The sequence below is a fragment of the Equus quagga genome, chromosome 17 (genome assembly GCF_021613505.1).
Source record: "Equus quagga isolate Etosha38 chromosome 17, UCLA_HA_Equagga_1.0, whole genome shotgun sequence".
Lineage (NCBI taxonomy): Eukaryota > Metazoa > Chordata > Mammalia > Perissodactyla > Equidae > Equus > Equus quagga.
Window position 1 is genome coordinate 15,825,383 of NC_060283.1, and position 5,451 is coordinate 15,830,833.

At 34.5% G+C, this 5,451-nt stretch overlaps 1 pseudogene; it reads left to right on the forward strand.

The window, feature by feature from the left end:
• The first annotated feature begins 3,983 nt into the window (after positions 1–3,983).
• LOC124228517 (olfactory receptor 8J2-like) lies at positions 3,984–4,906 on the forward strand (annotated as a pseudogene).
• The last annotated feature ends 545 nt before the right edge of the window (positions 4,907–5,451 follow it).

Here is a 5,451-nt window from a genome sequence, read left to right on the forward strand (position 1 = left end):
GAGGAAGCAATAACATAAACTTCATGTGGATATTTGGACTCTGGAAATAACTTCAAGGATTTATATCCATTGTAATGAGTAACAAAGTTCGTAAAAAATCTTTGCAATTTCCTCTGTATTGTCCACAATTTTCTGTTGCTTCATTAATTTCAGAGCCTAGAATGTACCACCCCCTTATAGATATTAGGAACATCAAGATAAAGAAGGAAAAGTTGTATTCTTCCATAAAATATTGAATATCCTAGAGAGTGATGTTCAAGTTGTCACTGTTTCTTTATCAAAGTTAAAATCGTGTTAAAGACAGATTATAGTACCAAGAATGAAAACCTCGTATTTTATTTCAGAATTTTAGGATGGATATTGTATTCATAGATTCACTCATTCATCATTCATTCCATCAGTCAGTCAGTCATATCTTTTGAGCATCTACTTTTTCCTGCATATTATTTTAGAAGCTGTTAATAGAAAGGCAAACTATTTAGGCATACGCTTTTCATTTATAAAGCTTATACACCATAAAATGCCACAAAAAGTAAAATAAAAGTGTTATCAGTTTTTAATTACTTTATTTGTATGCTTGAGTTAGGACCACAGGACTATAGGAGAAAATATATTTCCATCCAAATAATTTTAATTAAAAACTAAAAATAGGACCAGGTATATGATGGCTGCTTTATGAAATTCAATTAAAAATTGATATTCAATCTTTACAACCATTCACATTTTGAGTTTATGTTATGTATCATCTGGGGTTTATGGCAAATAGACGAGGGCCTGTTCCTGACACAAGAATGGAGGGTTTGCATTCAATTTTATTGCCCATATTCATATTAAAATTGAACATTAGGGCCAGAATCCTGTGATTTCTAACTGCTGGACTTTCTTCCATCTGGGGCCAGCAACAACACTTCCCAGCAAATGTCAGGGTACAATTCAAAACAAACAAAAGCTGGAGTCATTGTGTGTGATTGTTAGTTAATATGATCATCTAAGAGAGTCCGTGATCTATCTCCATGTTTTCATTCTTTGGATGAAATTTTGATTGGAGCCTTGACTAATGAGCATTAAATTTGTCTTTCTTTCCCTAGGAAATTAGACTTTTACCTGGAAATTCTAGTTTTCCTGTTCATAGACTGGGGCCATAAACAAACATATTTCAGTGAGAAGGTCTTCAAGGACTTCAGACACTTGTAAACCTCTTTCACATGCTTCATGCAGCAACCCTAGGAGTGGGTCTCGGCAGATTTCTGTGTACAGGTAGGTTAATTTACTTGTTAACTAGTTTTGGATTTGAAGACCAAGTACCTTGGAAGCTTTATTAATTCAAAACAGACTCAAGACTGAAATGATATCTGCTCTGCTGTCTTTTCCTAGACTCAAATCTCTGTCCACTAATTGCTAAGTGGAAGTGATGTTGATATGAGTTAAATAATAGTCTCCATTATCCTTATCAATAATTTAGACTGATTGAGTATTTATACAGAACAAGGAATAGTCATTACAGAGAGTATATTTCACCTTAGTATAAAAAGGAATATTTTCTGCTTTCAATACGGAAAGAATTGATGTATGTTTTAGAGCAGATAAGAAGTTTCTTAAGTGTTTTTAAAATATAAGATTCTATGTCTCCAAGAAAGACCTCATAAATCACTTAACATGAATAAAAAACGTTTTTATTTTCTCCAGGGTGATAAATCCTAAGATAGAAAGAGTCCTGCTGTCAACAGTCATTGTCTATGTCGCTGATGGGCACCAAGAGCTCATGTCGAGATGCAGTTTGTACCTAACACAACCCAGGTTCAGATAAGTTTGAGGCAAATTCTAAAGTTAAAGACTAAAGGAAAATATTCTTGAAACAACTTCAGAAACTATTTAAAAATTAGCTTGCAATGTTATTTCTCATCTGTCTTTTCATATAAAATGATGCAAATTAGTTAATAGTTACAGTTTTATTTACTGAGAATTTATTATTTTGGTAGACCTACACAATATTTCTTTTCAAAAACACACTCGAAAAAAATTATGTGTAAAAAAATGAAAATAACTCATAACAGGATCAAATGCAAAATCAAGAAAGATTCTGAAGAAATGGGAGAAAATTGGAACTGTTCTACAGAAATTTTATTTCAGTGTCATATACGTACTGAAATAAAAAGAAGCAACCCTAGATTTGCCATCAGTTATATTTTAGTAGAAGAGGGAATTAATAACAGGCAAGGATATATGCAAATAGACCTAGCCCTGGTGGTATAGTGGTTAAGATTCGGTGCTCTCATTGCTGCGGCCTGAGTTACTTTCCCAGTCAGAGAACCACACCACCTGTCTGTTGGTTTTCATACTGTGAATGCCAGTATAGTTCTCTTTAGATGCAGTGGTTGGAACCAAGAGATATGGGATGACTAGGGTAACACCATGAGATCAGCTCAAGATACACATTTGATGTACGGAATAAAGCATCTTTAAATTAAAATAAACAAACACGACAGATTTAAGAGGGAATCAGGTTGTGGGAAAGTACAACGTGATTTGTTTGTTAAATGTATAGCTAGATATCATGTGTCTCAGATTTCTGAATATGCAAAATTATAATTCACTTGCTATTTCTGTTTCAACTCTAAAAGCCCTCAGATAGGTAAAATGAGTTATTAGGACTGAAATAAGAAAGCATATTAAAAAATCATTCAATATATGCTGATAACAATAACTACTGATACCAATTACTTTGCATTCATTGTTACCAGGCTCTGTGATAACTAACCTATACATATGCATTATCTCACTTCATGCACACAAGAACACGAACACTTGATAGGAATCACACAACTAGTAATTGATGGACTAATAACCAACAAACCAACTAACCAACCAAACAAAACCATAAAATCATACCATTAACCAACATCCTTTGAATAACTTCATCAAATTGAGTCTCATTTGTTTCATCAGACATAGAAGTAGTTATATCCATCTTCTAAGACATTCCTGCAGAATAATGAGATGATTATTTCAAAGTGCCCAGCATAGTTCTGAGAGAAGACAACACTAAATAATTAAAACTTTCTCCACTCCTTTCTGGTATCCAAGTAAAACAAAATAATCAAACTTTTACAAATAAAAACTATAAGTAATAAATTTAAAAAATCAAAACAGGCGTTAAGCAATTTAAAAGAAAGAGGTAAAATCTGGGAAGGAAAGGAAAGGATGCCAGAACAAAATAATAGGGAACACCCTGAGCAAGTAGAAGTCAGAATGATAGGACAGGACTGGCTTATTTGGCAGATGAAAGGCAATATGGTTAAATAAAGAGGATTCAGAGTTTCTGAACGATACTAAGAAGGAACAGTATTGAGGTGTTGTGGGTTTGTGGGCAGCTGAAGCAGACTGATGTAGTAGAAACTGAAAAGGAAAAACCTAAGGTACTAAAAGTATTTCCCAAAGAAAAACTGAAATTCTGAAGGATGACAACAAGTTATGGGCTGGAGAGAAAGCCTGTGACAGCTAAGGAAAAAAATACTAGAAGTCATTCTGACTCATCAATTTCTTATAGGCAGCTCTCTTTTATCATTGGAAACACACACAAAGGCATGTGTGTACATATGTAAATGTATACATATACATATATACACATATTATATATTCAAGCAATACCATATATTAATAAAAGGATCAATGCATATAATAATATAAAACATGGATGCATATTCATCCAATGTAAAATTTATCCAGCAGTGGATAAAGAAAATAGTATCTTGTCAAACAGTTCTAAGAGTCTGAAATTGGTCTCTGGAGAGTTTGTATTTCCGAATTTTATGAAAGGATGGAGAGAAAAGCAACTATGATCTGAAATTTTTAAGTGTTTTTGAACAAAAAGTAACTGATTTTAAAAGAAACATTTAACAATCTAGTACCTAACAGAAAAGCAATTTTACCACCTAATAATCTCTTTCTATTTTCCCCATTAAAAGATGAAAGCAATAATATAAATGGCCCCAGGGAATCTCAGCCAGGTGACTGAGTTCATCCTCATGGGAGTCTCAGACCATCCAGACCTCCAGATTCTGCTCTTCTTTGTTTTCCTGGTCATCTATGGGCTGACTGTGGCACCGAGCCTGGGCATCGTCACTCTCACAAGTGTTGAGTCTCGACTTCAAACTCCTATGCACTTTTTCCTCCAGCACTTGGCTGTCATCAATCTTGGCATTTCTACTGTCTTTGCCCCTAAAATGCTGGTAAACTTCTTGGTTTCAAAGAGAACCATATCCTACTATGAATGTGTAGCCCAAGTGGGTGGATTCTTAGCTTTTACCGTGGCTGAGATTTTCATGCTGGCTGCAATGGGCTATAACCGCTACGTGGCTGTTTGCGACCTCCTGCTCTACATGCTGGCGGTGTCTCCATATGTCTGCCTTCTGCTGGTATCCCTCACATACATCTCCAGTCTGACCACAGCACTGTTTCTTCCTGTGTCTTCTCTGTCATATTGCTCTTTCAATATAATCAACCGTTTTTACTGTGATAACACCCCTTTGTTAGCATTATCCTATTCTGATACCTCCATTCCAGAAACAGCTGCATTTGCCTTTTCAGGGACCAATTTGTTTTTCTCTATGATTATTGTTCTAATATCCTACTTCAATACCATTCTTGCCATTTTGAGGACATATTCCTCAGAGGCATGACAAAAAACCTTTTCTACCTGTGCTGTCACTGTATTCGGGACTCTTCTCTTCATGTATTTGCAACCAAGGACCAATCACTCATTAGATACTGATGAAATGGTCTCTCTATTCTACACCCTGGTGATACCAATGTTGAATCCCCTCATTTACAGCCTAAGGAATAAGGATGTGAAGGACGCATTGAAGAGATTCCTCATAATCCATGTCAATCACTCAAACTAATGTAAATTTAAAACTACAACTATCTTCACTTGAAGGTTCTCATTTGCCCCTGAAAATCCTACTGTTAAGTGAAGAGGAAGCAAATAGTTAAAAATTCCATTAATTTCAATGAGGGAAGATTTTAATCCTTTTTATCTCAACTTCTAAAACCCAAATTTCCCTATAGAAAAACGCATTAATTGGCCAAAGATAACACACTTATATAATTAACAAACAATAATTTGAAAATAATCACATTTTAAAATAAAACATAAGTTACCAAAGGGTTTTCCTGATTTCTGAACAAGAAGAGAAAGCCTGCTGGCTGGTGGTGGACATATACGAGAATCACTGTTTGGAAGGTGCTCAAGAGTTAGATCATCTTCCTGGCCACGGATAACTTTTGCTCAACTTATTAAAAGTTTTATTATTTTCTGCAGCATTTTATCCATCAATTTCTCAACTATTTTGGACCAATTTTATCTTGCAATTGAAAAAAATGTATATCACAGAAAAAATAAGCCTTTAGGGAAAAATAAAAACTAAGCAAAAAATGCTTAGATATACATGG